The sequence below is a fragment of the Oreochromis niloticus genome, linkage group LG16 (assembly GCF_001858045.2).
Source record: "Oreochromis niloticus isolate F11D_XX linkage group LG16, O_niloticus_UMD_NMBU, whole genome shotgun sequence".
NCBI lineage: Eukaryota > Metazoa > Chordata > Actinopteri > Cichliformes > Cichlidae > Oreochromis > Oreochromis niloticus.
Genome location: NC_031987.2, coordinates 12,640,790 through 12,655,136, shown reverse-complemented (window position 1 = coordinate 12,655,136; position 14,347 = coordinate 12,640,790). Strand labels below are relative to the sequence as shown.

At 37.0% G+C, this 14,347-nt stretch overlaps 1 protein-coding gene across 1 annotated transcript in view; it reads right to left on the bottom strand.

Annotated features, from left to right (window-relative positions):
• The window catches only part of map2 (microtubule-associated protein 2), a 90,599-nt gene that overhangs the window by 40,966 nt on the left and 35,286 nt on the right, over positions 1-14,347 (bottom strand). Inside the window, exon 3 of the mRNA XM_025903717.1 lies at positions 7,775-7,914. The gene's annotated coding sequence lies outside the window, so the exon portion shown is untranslated. The remainder of the gene's footprint in view (positions 1-7,774; positions 7,915-14,347) is intronic.

Genomic DNA, 14,347 nt, shown 5'->3' with positions numbered 1-14,347 from the left:
TAACAATATAGATTTAACTTTTAGGATTTTGACAGGTTTCTGAAATATTTGTGGTTTCTTCTTTTTATGACTGGTGGTCTAATACATTTGTAAAGCACTGCATACTGTTACAAATAATGTATGTCTCATTTAGGCTTATTAACTAAAAACTATGTTTATGTACAAAGCTGCCTTTGTCACAGTCTTGGGTCTTGAGGGGTTTTGAGTTGTTGGCCTGTTGAGTTCTGTTCCAATTACTTTTGTGTCTAGTTATGCTGTATTAATTTATCCACTTCCATGCTACTGACTTCTTTCCCATTTTTGGGGCATGCTGTGGTGCAGGTTTACTCTTAGGTATTAGGTACTATTTAGTATTTATGGAGGCTGTTATCTGAGTCTAGCCCCTTTAGTTGTTGCTTTCTTGCACATTATAGTTTAACTTTCCCTTGGGTTCCCCTCGTCAAGTTTCTCTGTTTATTAATTCTTGTTTTACTTTGTCGATTTCTGTCTTGTGCCTCAGTTTAAGTCATTTCCCTGCTTGTGTTTACCTGCATCCCCTTCCCCTAATTATCTTGTGTGCATTTATATTCCTGCCCTTCTTTTGGTCTTTGTCAGATTGTCTGTTTGTCACTGTGTGCGCTCAGCCTGCAGTTTATTTTATGGACTAATAAAATAAACTGCAGGCTGAGGTAACAGCAATTGGCTTTAGTCTCTTGGGACCATGCACATCTCTGAACTTTTTTTGTGATTTCCTGCCTCTTTGGAGATAAAAAAGGACACCCAAACATATGGGATATCAATCGAAAGCCCAGGACATCAGGACTTAGTGGGGTAGCTCAAACATGTCAAAAGATATAGACCAAAAACAAATGTCCATTACAGAGGACATACACGAGCAGGCTGGTTCTTAGGAGGACCACAAATAATACTGAGAATGAATATTATAGACAGAGCACAGAGGTGGTTATAATAAAGAGACCCAAAGAATATTCTGGAAAAGAAGAGAATATAGGATTGCTGTAAAGCCTTTGCAGCCTAAATGGATCAGTCAGGAGTCAATGGAGCTTTGCATGAGTCACCTCTGAAGGGAACACCAGTGTGAATGAAACCACGACACAGACTCCACAACAAAGAACACCTCACCACCACCTGCTTTACATAAATGCTCTCTCTGTCTCGGTCCAAAAGCCACAGTATATTTAGGACAGCACCTTTACTGTCACTCTCTCTTCTGTTGCTTGTTCACTCACTGTGTCCCTGTACAAGACTCCATTACAATATTAAAAGAGTCATAAAATTCAGAAATGAGACTGCTGTCCTCATGCCATGTCTACATACTGTCTGTTTGATGATGAAGGTCACATTCAGCTCAGTGGCAATTTTCCAGATACAACTGACTGGTGCCCAGGCTCATGGTGTCAGTGGTGGTTCACGAGAGGGGGAGGGACATTTGCCCTGCCTTCTTTGGAGGCCCGTTGAGCTGTTGACGATGATGGTAGCAATAAGTGTGCTCTGCATGCTTTTGCACAACGGTGTGCTGTATAAATAAAACAGCACCACCTTCTGGGTTAAAGCCCAAATAAAAACAAATGGGGAAATTATAATATATTACCACACCTAATGTGAAACTGCATCTTTCTTCTTAATTTCAGTGTCTCACTAAATCTAGTTAACACCATTTGTATTCATTCAATATTATAAAACAAAATAAAATACTGGTTGGAGGTTTAGCGGGTATTAACAAGATAGGATCAAACATAATGCATAAAAAAAATTACATTACAAAAAATACTAAATAATGCTATGCTCAGTTAATATACCAATTCTGGTATGATTGTGATATGATAGAGTTAGACGCTGGGTGTCTTAGTAGACAGTAGGTCTGTTGCACTTGGCAAAAAGCCTGTGGCACTTTGCCAGTGGGCTGGTTGATGCTGATAGGCACTCTCTCTGCCCTGGAGAAGAATGGAGTTGAATAGTGAACAGACAAGCAGAGCAGGGCAATGCTGCAAGTGGATAGTTAGGATGGTAGCTTGCAGCACTTTCATGTTACTGTATAGTATTTTGTAGCCTGTTAGGCAAAAACAGTTTGTTTAAGGTTTCAAGAGTCTATAAAATAACCCAAACACTACAGTCATTAATTAATTTATAGTACATTTTTTCTATTACTGTGTTATAAACGTTGCCTTAGTTCTTTGTCGTAATATTAATACTCATACAAGCATTGGTCAACATTTTTTTAAACATTAGAAAAGATCTTTTTTGCAGACAAACAAAAATGAACTTGGCTTTTCTTACATTGTAACATTTAAGACAATTTTCACAAGCATTCAGAGTGAGCCTTATGTAAAGGGATGAAGGTGAAAGCCACTTTTGAAATCATGTTCTGACGTATTTGTAAACAGAGACCTCACACCATCCAGTAAAATTAATTTAAAAGACCGATCCGAGCTCTAAAGTAATTTAAAGCTTTAGACTCTTTTTTTAAACCATTAAGATCGCTGTGCGTAAATGCAATTTACAGTGAATATAGTTTAAACACAGTATAAGGCTTTTTCTGAAAATTTAGTTGCAAACAGATGCCTGACATATTTGAAAGCCTAAGTTCTGACAATTAATGCTTAAAATGCTCTCAACACCAGTTTGTCACCCAAAGATTGAAGTAAATATGTTCACAAAAGGGAAAAACAATATCAAACGACTTGAAAAAAAAGTAAAGTGAAAGTAAAAAAGCAAATTTTCTGGACTAAATATTTTACTTTTTTGGATTATCTGCTCCTTTGGCAGTGTAAAAAGTTCCTTGTTGTGATATTGATGATCAGTAGATTACTAAGATGCTTATAGATGAGTGTTTCTTGGTAGTCTAGCATTGATTGATCTACTTGTGATGTAGATCAATCAATGATACGGTTTTCAGTCTGCACAGTTGTATACTTTGAGCGTCACTATAAATGCAGGTTTTTATTTTTTTCAGTACTGCATCGGTTTGCTTATCCTATAGAAAGTAATTTTTTACTTCTTCAGATCACCTGTGAGATGTGTTGTCACATAAATGCCAGCTATAAAGTAAGTGAGCATATACATCACAGCAGTGTTAATATTTTAAAGGAAAACACAAGCAACAAAAGGATATTCATACAGAAATCAAAACAAAACCATCAAAATGGTCGTTATGTAATCTGTAAACAAGCACAATGTGTATATCTGCAGTTTTTTATTCATATCTAGATTTTTTTTCACTGCACATCCATAATTGATATCTACTTCATAATGTCAAACTAAGGCGTATTACATCTCCTGTTTCAGCCTTCCACGCGCTGACATTGTTATTCAGCCTCAAAGCAATTTTGAGGGCGATATTTTACTCCTCTCTGCTCCCTTCACCTACGTCTAATGATTATTAAAAAGGAATGAATCAACAGTGACAAGCTGCTTTTTCCACAACACCACTGATGTGAGATGTTGAAATTAATCCAGTAAATATCTTGAGCTGTTTATGCACAGAGCTCTAGCTAAAGTATTACTGGAAAGCAGTGGGTTGTTTTACATTTTTTAAATCAGAAAGCTTGAAAGGGGGCAATTTTCCTCTGTGTGTCCTCAGAATAAACCATTCAGGGTACTTTTCCTCCCCTGACTCCCCCATCTAATTTAAAAACTGTTTCTCGGGAAAGAGGTTATTCAGAGGAGGGACAGTGGGTGCCATGTAAGTAAAGCAAATATTGGGGTTTGCCTTCTTATGTTATTAACTGCTGTTTCTGCTGACAATAAAACCCAATCATTATAAAGTCAGAGGATTCAAAGCCTGGAGCCTGTTTTTATTTGCTTCCTACATGGAAGAAAAATAAAGAAACGCATAATTCACATTCACAGAAACATGCACATTTACACTGTAAGGCAGTGCAGTTTAAACAGTGTCTGACTGACTTTCACTGAGCTACAGTGTTGGAGATCTGGGCTCCAGTCTTCTGCTATAGGGCATATTAACAATAATTAACAGTCACTGTCACATTTTCTATGCATATTTGTCCTGTGAGGCACAACCAATACAAGACAGGCAGAAAAAAGAAAAGTATAGCCTACTGCGCACACTATTATAACTGAGAGTCAAAACACAAATACACATTCTTGATTCAACACTTGCTCCATACGGGCATCCTCATGGCCTCAAAAAAGCAAGCGTGCTGTGTGGGTAAAACAGAAATATAATCAGTTCAGAGGAATAACATAATTTTTGAATTGTAATTCATACTTAAATGCATCTGTCACATTGCAAAAAGAGCTCAGTAAAGTGAAACTGCATGTTCTCCCAGAGGCTGAAAGGCTCTGCTCCTGTCCATCTCCACTATCACCTGCCCACTAACTACTAATGGGATTACTGCTGAGTATCGTTATGTATTTATTATTTGGGAGTTTTTATAAACTCATATGAATTATCTTTGCTCAGCAAATTATGAGTAGCTTCAACACTAATTACAGGCTGTTCCTGTATAATAATGCTTGACTATGAAAACAGCAATTAGTTAAAGCAAAATCTAATGCACCAATCAGAAGCATGTTGAAGATAAACTTGGAAGCTGTGGAAATATTCTAGTTTATTTTCATTTGTTTCAAGACAATTATTCTCCAAGTGTGAATCACAATGTGAGTCCAGCTTAAATAGATGAAGTGAGAGTGATAAACTCTCTATGAACACATCAACCATAAAGATTCATTCCAGACAATGTAATCATCGAGCTAATTAAATAGTCCATTTGTCATTTCCATGGCTCTTATCTGCTTCTTCTTCTTCTTTTGTCTGGTTTCTTATCATCCTTGCACTTAGAAATTTTCTTCCTACCTGTTATTTTTCTTCCTGTTCACCTTCCTCCACCTCCTACACTCAATGTTCCTCCTACTCATTCTCCTCCACCTTTCATCAGGCTTCATCTTTCTCCTCACTGTGCTCTCTCTACCACCTCATTTCCCTCCTACGATCTGAGCACTTTTACATGCTGCCATCTCGCTGTGTGTGTGTGCGCGTGTGTCCGTGCGTGTGTGAGTCACACAGATGCTGCATTGCAGGGCTCTCCTCTGAGGGCCATCTAGCTGCAGAAGCCCGAGAGCAAGAGAGGCTAGGGATTCAAGCTCTTGTGTCTCCAAGTATGTGCGCTCTTTTATGTTGCATGTTCAAGGTCGAATGCGAGTAGACGTGTTAAGCATGCAGTTATTAGAGAGCGAGAGCATACACATAGTTGTTCAACCAATAGTCTGATATGAGGGGAAATCAATATAATATAAAACTAGCATTTTTTACAGCAAGTTAGTTGAAAGTGACACTACCCCTATATGTATATAATAAATGCGATGCTATAGCCTACTGAGAGCTAGCATAGCTCAAAACAAAAACAAAACTTATCACAATAGCAATCCATTGGTAGGGGGTTATGTGTCAGATTACTTCTTGGCTACGACCAGTAAATCCTTGGAAACTGCTCCCACTCGTAACTCCATATAAAACAGGAGATTTTTATACTTGATAGATGAGATATAAGTTTTTTGTTGAAAGATTGCCCTCTGGATTGTGAACCCCATGTTTTGATGCTTCTGGTTTAGCCGTCATGTCATGTCCTTTGCCGTCTTGATTCTGGGATTCGGGAATATAAAGCGCTAAGTTATTAGCTAATAATAGCAAGCTGCATCCATAAATTTTATTGACCTGATAATTAGAATTCAATTCGATTCAATTTTATTTACATAGTGCCAAATCACAACAACAGTCCCTTAAAGGGCCTTTATATTGTAAGACGCTATAATAATACAGAGGATACCCCAACAATCAGATGACTCGCTGTGAGGAAGCACTTGGCAACAGTGGGAAGGAAAAACTCCCTTTTAACAGGAAGAAACCTCAGGCAGAACCACACTCAGGGAGAGTCAGTCATCTGCAGCAACCTCCACCAAAGAGCACCAATACCACAAATACTGCTGAAATTAGGTGAATCCTATTGGACAGTACAGGATGCAGCTACATATGTCGGCACACCTGTCAATATAAAGCAGCTACACTTAAAATAAAGTCCTTAAAAAAATCTAAAACTGTTTTTGTATCATATTACAAACATGTGAATTTCATGAATGAAGCTAGGCAATTTAACATTAAAGTCTGTGGAGACTGGCTAACTTCTGAAGCCAGCGTCAAGTAGCTCTTCAAAGGAATACGGTAACTGCAGGTCGCCACTTGAGTATACATAGCTGTTTCCACGGGTTTTCAGTCTTCAGACAAACTGGCAGCTGGTGAATCCTCTCATCTAACTCTCAGCTTTCCCAGAGTGTGTAACTGTACCTTTAGAAGTATTTTATATGGCAGAGTACACTTGGCAGTCACACAGCTGGTTATACTTTAGCATGGGTAACACAGTTTTATTCACAATTTCCTAAGTAAAAGCTTCTAATGATGCATAAAAATTCAAGGTAGTACTTTCAGATTTGGGGAATAATTGTTGTAAAAGTTGTAGCAAAACTCACAGAAGAAACCAAAATGTTAAAATTCATCAGGACTGTGGGTTTTTTTCTTCTTCAATAATGCCTTTTTTCTAAAACCTACAAAGAGACCTATCTTATGTCAGCTTTACCAGGCTTTTAAGACCTTATTACAGCACCTGACATTTTGTAGGTGCAGACTAAATGCTGCAGCAAATACTTTACATCTGAGGATTTTTGTGATTCGCGATTTTTGGCACACAAGCAAAAACAGATGTTGAACAGCATTAAATAATACTTCTCTATATAAACAACAACTACTTTGTCATTACTACTGGATACAAATGCTTAAATGCGCAATATATAAAAAGTGAATATGTATAACATATTTCCACTAGAAATACTCCAAAATAGTGCCTATTCATACATACACATAAGCATTTTGTTTTTGTTGTTTACACAATATATGTGAATCATATTATGACATAAACCAGCCGAAACCAAAATAAAGCAGCAGGTCCATTTACATGAGTTCTTGAGGCTTACTGTCACTTTTAAACAATATCTTTTTTTGTCCAGTGAGTCTATTTTATCCTGTTTCTATGGAGTCTTCTATAAAACTACATCATGATTATGCAAGAAATAATGGGACAGACCATCAGCTGACCCCGATACATACACACATGCTCTATACAGACAGACACTTTTACCAATCATCCATAGCCAACCTCACTACCTGGAACACAGAAAACAAAGAAAAGCCATGAAAGCGTGACTGCTTTTCAGTGGGTCTTGGTGCTGATTGTCTCACTAAAGCAGCTCTTCTCTTCCCACTCAGTACCCACTTCCCACTCATAGCTCCTAGCAGCCTGCACTCACATGTACATCCACCCACACAGCCATTTCATCTGTGGAGGTAACAGGCATTCTTTCTCTCCAGCTCTCTCTTGTTGTAAATGTTTCTTTTTCCTCTTTTTGACAGTTATTCATCTTGTATGTTTGAATACATGAATTTGATTCTGAACGGGCTTAGCACGATAGTAGATGAGGTTTGGCTGGTTTTGGCTTAATTCGTTTAGATTTGGTGAGTTGTTTCAAAGTAACGATTTATTTTTTAATCACTATCATACTGACAGCAATGATTTTGACAGTTCCAGAATAGAACCAGGAGCCTGGGCCTTACCACACTCATATCTTTCTGTGCATACTATTTTTTTTTAAGGAAAAAGGCAAGCACAAGCTCATTTTAATCATTTGGGCCTAATTTTAAGATCAGCAAAAAAGCAGCTACCAAGTCTGGCATTATGTTTGTTTACACATACGGCGGAGTCATTACCTGATTAGGTGGGATGGAACTTTGGAATAGGAGTCAGGCTGGATCCAGAGAAACTATCTTCTCTCCCACTATCAAAAGACTGACGTCAAGATTGTCAGAAGAATAGAGAAAGCCAAGCGTGACAGGCCCTTTTTTTGCACCTGTAAGTTAAGAAAAACAAGATCAGTACTTATTTGAATTACATAGCCTCTATTTGTCTGCTGTTGTGAAGGCTTTCTTTGTTCTTAGAATTATTTGACTGCCCCAAAAAATAAAATATGTTTGTGTGTGACATGATATGACATGATGTATTGATATTAATCATTAAGTTGCCACAGTAATAGTCAAAACTAGGACAATACCACATCCAAGCATAGAAACACAGACATTTCTACTATTTCCCCATGCCTGTGTTTAACTCATGCAATGTAACTGAGCAGTAACGGCAACTCCAGCTTCCAAAATGCCCACATAGTTCAAACGAGATCTTGCAAAAGCAGCTTACAGAAAAACTTGACACAAAGGAGGTTTTTATTTTAGAGCTGCTGTATTAGACATTCTATTCATATAAATGATGCATAACAAACTGAGAGTAAATGGCTTAATCACTGAACATTCATTGCAGAAATAATTTGCATATAAACTACTACAGTTTGTTTGTGTACTAAACCCAGATGGATACATAGTGATGTGGTGAAATTATTAATCATCACAGTGGGCAAAAACAAAAATGCTTCCACAGTACATTCACTTTTTTTTATACTTTTTCCATGTAATTATAAAATCAGTAAAATTACCCTTTTTAATCTACACTCAACCCACAATCTCAAAGTGAGCTTTTTCTTTTTGTAAATTCCTTAAAAATTAAAAAAAAAGCATATCTGGACGCAAACTTGTATGTTTATAGGATATTACTCTGCAATGTACAGTGGGGCAAAAAGTATTTAGTCAGCCACCAATTGTGCAAGCTCTCCCACTTAAAAAGATGAGAGAGGCCTGTAATTTTCATCATATGTATACCTCAACTGTGAGAGACAAAATAAGGGGGAAAAAATCCACAAATTCACATTCACTGATTTTTAAAGAACTTCTTTGCAAATTAAGGTGGAAAATAAGTATTTTTTCACCTTCAAACAAGTAAGATTTCTGGCTCTTACAGACCTGTAACTAACTTAAGTAAGAGGCTCCTCTGTCCTCCACTCGTTACCTGTATTAATGGCACCTGATTGAACTTGTTATCAGTATAAAAGACACCTGTCCACAACCTCAAAAACAGTCATACTCAAAACTTTTAGCTATTAGCTATTATTTTATATTTTAGCTAAATATGTAGCTATATTTTACAGTGCATTTCTGGACAAAGGCTAAAAACAGTATGTATGTGGAACTCCTGGATTAAGGAATAAGCTGGTGCTATTTTCGACAGCAGAAACAGGGAGATTTGTCAGAAGGAAGGCAGATCATCAATGAACACTGCAGACTGTACTCGCCTGGAGCTCAGTTGACTTTTCAGCTCTTAGCATGACAGCAAACCAAAGTATACAGCCAACAAAATGCATGAGTTTGTTTTTTTTGGGGGGGGGGCAAGAAAATGCACTGATTTAGTAAGTAGTAAGTATGTAGTAAATTGAGTATGTCGTTTTAAATCTGATTTTTTATTATGTTTCAGAAAACAAATCTAACAAAAAACAAAAAATCTGTCATTATGAGTTATATAGACTGCATTTGTGAGAATGTTTTCAATTTTAAAATGAACTTTAGAATGCAATACTGGATGTAAAATCTTAAAGGGTTTTTTTCAATTTCTTAAGGAAACTACACAAATCTACAACCCTTCTACCCACAGCTTTCCCTTAATGATATATCTACAAACGGGCATAACTACTGCTCCCTGTAATTTTTTTTCTTTTTATCACAACTATCACTAGTTCTGATTACAGCATTACTGCAAACAAAAAGACAAATACAGCAAATCCAAAGACTGTTATGTACAAAGGTATTCAGCATTTCTTTTTATTGTATATTACTATGCTTTAAAGTGCTGTATATTTCCTCTCAATGATTGGTAGATCACAAGAGACTTAAATCATTTGAATGCAAAACAGATGGAAACCTAAATCATAAGCATCATATATGACAATGATCAAGCAAGTGCTTTTAAGCAAATATAAATCAGTGATATTAACATCTTAATCTATTTATAGAACTGGTGCAACTGTAGCTACATCTCTATTGGTAACATGTTGTCTTTAATAGTGTCCAAAATAGATTTTGGATAAATCTATTTTTATATCTAATTTTTCCAGTATATAATTAAATTAACCCCCTGCAATTTAAATAGCACAGTGAGCCATTAGCTTGCATAACTGTCTTAGCCTCTATGCACACTCAAACTGTGCTGATAATTACTTTGGTAAATAATGCAAAGCAATCAGCTAATGCATGAATAAGTTGAGGGTAGAACCAATATTGTAATGGCAGAAAGACATCTCATCTGACAAAAAAACCCAACACAAAACAAACATTGCAGTGATCAGTGCTTTCAGTAACTCCATTGTGACAAATAGGCAATTTTTTTCTTTTTCTAAACTGCAATTCAGTTTGGTTGTGACAATATAGCCACAAGTTGAAGGTGTTATTGACATTTGTGGCTTTTAAAAAATATTTGTTTACAATATGAAAAAATATATATACAGCCTGGTGCTGAAGCCAATATTAAATATATGATAGGCATAGTAAACAGTATGGTAGTATGGCTGTAACATGTAAAACATGGGGAACGGCAGATAGTGTCACAATTTATGAAAAAAGGCTTGGAAGTTGGTAAAATTACTAAACAAAACAGAGATTTGATTCAAGTCTAAAACCAGTGCAGCAGACCTCCTGCATTATTTTCATATTTGGCTATTTACTTTATTTTTTCAGTTTGACTGAATTTGTTGTAAACTTTTTCATACTCAGACACATCAAATTAATTCTGTTTGCCGATTGCCCGTATCAGAAACTTGGTGACTAAAGATAGCACACAACACAGACACAAAAAAACCCCACAAACAAATTAACTGTACAACAAAAGGATGGGATATACTGAAAAAGAGGGTCAAGTAAGGGTCTTCTATTGAATACATGTTTCATGTACAGTTACTCCCAGTAAAATCTCACAAAGTTAATGAAGTAGTAATGTATTAGTGTATTTTTCACATTTACTAGTTCATACATTTTCTAGATAATGCATGTAGTATCTCTACTCTGCTTATTCAGTTGTTGTACATTGTGGACAATAGAAAGAGGCGAGTGACCGAACTGAAATCAGTGACGGCCTTCGGCTGAGTCAAAGCCTCAGAGATAAGACAACAACGTTTACAAAAAGCAGGAAACACATTTTTTATTCGTGCCTAGGCTCAGCAGCTAAGGGTCACATGTGAGTCACACCTCAAACAATGACCTTGGACAAGCCTCTGTGTTCTCTGTGCAAATATTCATTTACACAGTTAAAGACATAGGAAAAGTGCAGAAGCAAGATTCAGTAGGGACACTCAGCTGATGGCATCTGCAGCCATGTGGTATGCACGCTTACCCCTCAGCTTACGTCTTTTTGTATAGTTTAAAAGTCTTTTCAATTGCTTTAAAAAAAACAATACACCATTAGCAAATGTACATGACACGAGCAACTATTAAAAGTGAACTACTGAGTGTATAGCCTGTATAAACAGATTCTCATTGTGAGATGTACCCTGCTGCCCTATATGATCAACCCATCTAGCTTCAATTATGTATGGTCAAGAGTTTCTAATAAAAATGCAAATGAAATGCCTTGAAGTGAAATAACTCCTAATTAACAGTGAGACAAAAAAAACGAATAAGACAAACCACTGGTGTAAGACTGGGGTAGGTATGAATTTGAACTGTGGTGACACAGCTTCAGACAACAAAGAGAAGCCAGAACCAGGTCTGGTGAAGCTCTGGAGACACCGCCAGTCTCTGGCAGCCACACTCACCAATTAGTCCATTAAGTTGTTATAGTGTTTGCCAAGCATCAAAGGTCTAAATCACACCATGGTGTTTACACCACTAGGGTTGTCCTTTTCCCCCTTTTGTACTGTACAGTAGATTTTTGAGTGCAAAGCACCAACTGTATGAGGAGTTTCTTTATAGATGGCCAACAATTAGAATGAAAAAAGAGAACCTTTATTGTTGTTTTCAATTTTTTTGTAGTAGTCAGTGATTTTTTTTCAAAGAACACTTTAAAAAAGCTGTAAAGGGGTTTCCTCCTTTTACTAACCAAGGCACTTAAATCTGTGTTTTCAATACACAAACCGGCTTTTACATTTTATATAATCATATTTCACACATAAACATAAGAGAATATGTGTTACATCACTCCACCTCAAGGTATAACATGATAGCAGTAAACTACATATGGTCTATGTTGTAGATGGAATACCAGCATCACTGGATTTACTTTACAACTGGTACAACAAAGTAGGGCTGTGCGATATGACCAAAATCTCATATCCCGATATAAGACATCTATCGTCCCGATAACGATATAAATCACAAAAATTTAACATTTTCTGTAAATTTTGTGAATCTCGGGCAGCTCGACTTGCGTGAAGTGTTTCCAGCTGGGCGTCGTGTACCTGGAGTCGAGTGTTTTAACCGATGCATGAAACGATACATTTTTAGACATAAGTTGTAACCGCCGCCGTTTTCTTTGTGAGTATTTATTACACAGCGTGCTGCGGGGAAAAGCCTGTTCTAAGGTTTGAGTCTAAGGTTTATTTTTTAGCACCTGACGGCTCTTTTTTGCTTCTCATCCGTAAATACTCCGCATACTCTTTCACGTGATTCAGTTTAATTTGAAGTCTCAACAGGATCTTGAGCTTTATTGTGAAAGGTTTATGTGGAAAATAAACAAGCGGACACGTGATGGTTTTACCGTCGTTGTTGCTAACGACAACGCATAAAAACAGGCGCTTGTCCGTCTGTAGTGTGGTTATATTAAATATAAGAGAAAGAGAGAACTTTAAGAAATTAATATAACCACTACAGTGACCATCAAAACGATGAAAAAAATATTGCCGTAAACAGTTTATTTTGCAACACCACGAAACAAACGATAGCGTAAAATGAAACGATAGACGTTTTTATATCATCATCCGATATATATCGTTATATCGAACAGCCCTACAACAAAGAATTTCAAAATAAAAAATGTAAGAATAAAAGTGAGCCCCCATTACCACTCTTCAACTCTCTATCATTCTTTCGAAATATAATACGATCACTTGTGGTACAGTCACATACACTCGCATACATACGCTTCTACAAAATATGGAATTAATTAATTAATTTATTTATTTATTGACCTTACTGCCCTGCCCTTTAAGAAAGGTCTGACTTCTAGACACGCCTGACTCTAATCCACAAATGAACCTTTTTACATATTGTCTCATTTGTTAGTGCTTTTTTAAAGTGGGGTTAGAGATGGAAGAAAAGCCTAAACCCATTTCCATTAAATAAATGGTTGATAACAACAAGCTCATTGTCTGTCCTCTTTGAAACCAACGTTCCAAGCCTCTATCTAAAAGTTCCAATTCATTTCTAACCCACTCATTCTTTACTCTAAGTTGAGGAAAATAGTTCTGGTACTTATGTATGGTACTTATACAGCACTTTTCTATTCTAGCTGAGCACTCAAAGCTTTCTAGAATAAGTCTAATTCACCCATTCATTCAGCACTTTTATTTGAGTGTTTCGTCTAACCATTCATGCGTACGCTTCCATGGGGTTTAGCATCTTGCTCAAGGATACTTTGTGGACCAGGCATCAAACCACCAACTATCATGATTAGTAGACAACCTGTTCTACCTCCTGAGTCACACTGGCCCCAAAACCTGCAACTGCACTACTTTCTATCACAAATAAATCCAGGCTTACTGTTAAATTCTTAAAAATGGGAGGCTCAATATATAAATAGTGGTAATGCACCTTCTTCAGTTGTTCTACATCTTTCTAAAAGATGTTTCTCTCTGATCCACAAATGACAACTACCTGTGACCAACCCATAACCTACTTGTGTACACCTCCAGCATACACAGTCTTCTACATACACACACAAATACGCACTCTATAGAGTGAGCCCATGAGAGTTTTGGACTCATCCCTTTGAGCTACTCTTTCCTTCCTCTCAGTGAAGGTCACTTTAGTTTCCTTCTTATGTAACCTTGTACCTATAACACACACAGGCACACACACACACACAGAAACACACGCATACAAAGAGAATGATCACACTTTCTGATCCTGCAAATACACACATACTGATTAAGCATACACACACAAAATGAAAGTGCTTTGTTCTGTCTCCTGGGACTGCACATCCAGCAGCTACCTGTCAGCCCACATTTTGTGCAGTCTGTAGGGGGTTATGTTTGTGCATATGAGTGTGTGTGTGTTTCAACTGACCAAGCTTGCTGCTTCTTGCTTTGAAAATGCAAGAATCTCATTTATTGTGAATGGACTGGTGCGAGGAGTCAAAATGTATGTGCTGATGCCGCAAGGGCTTTCAGGAAAAAAATCTTGTGAGTCTTG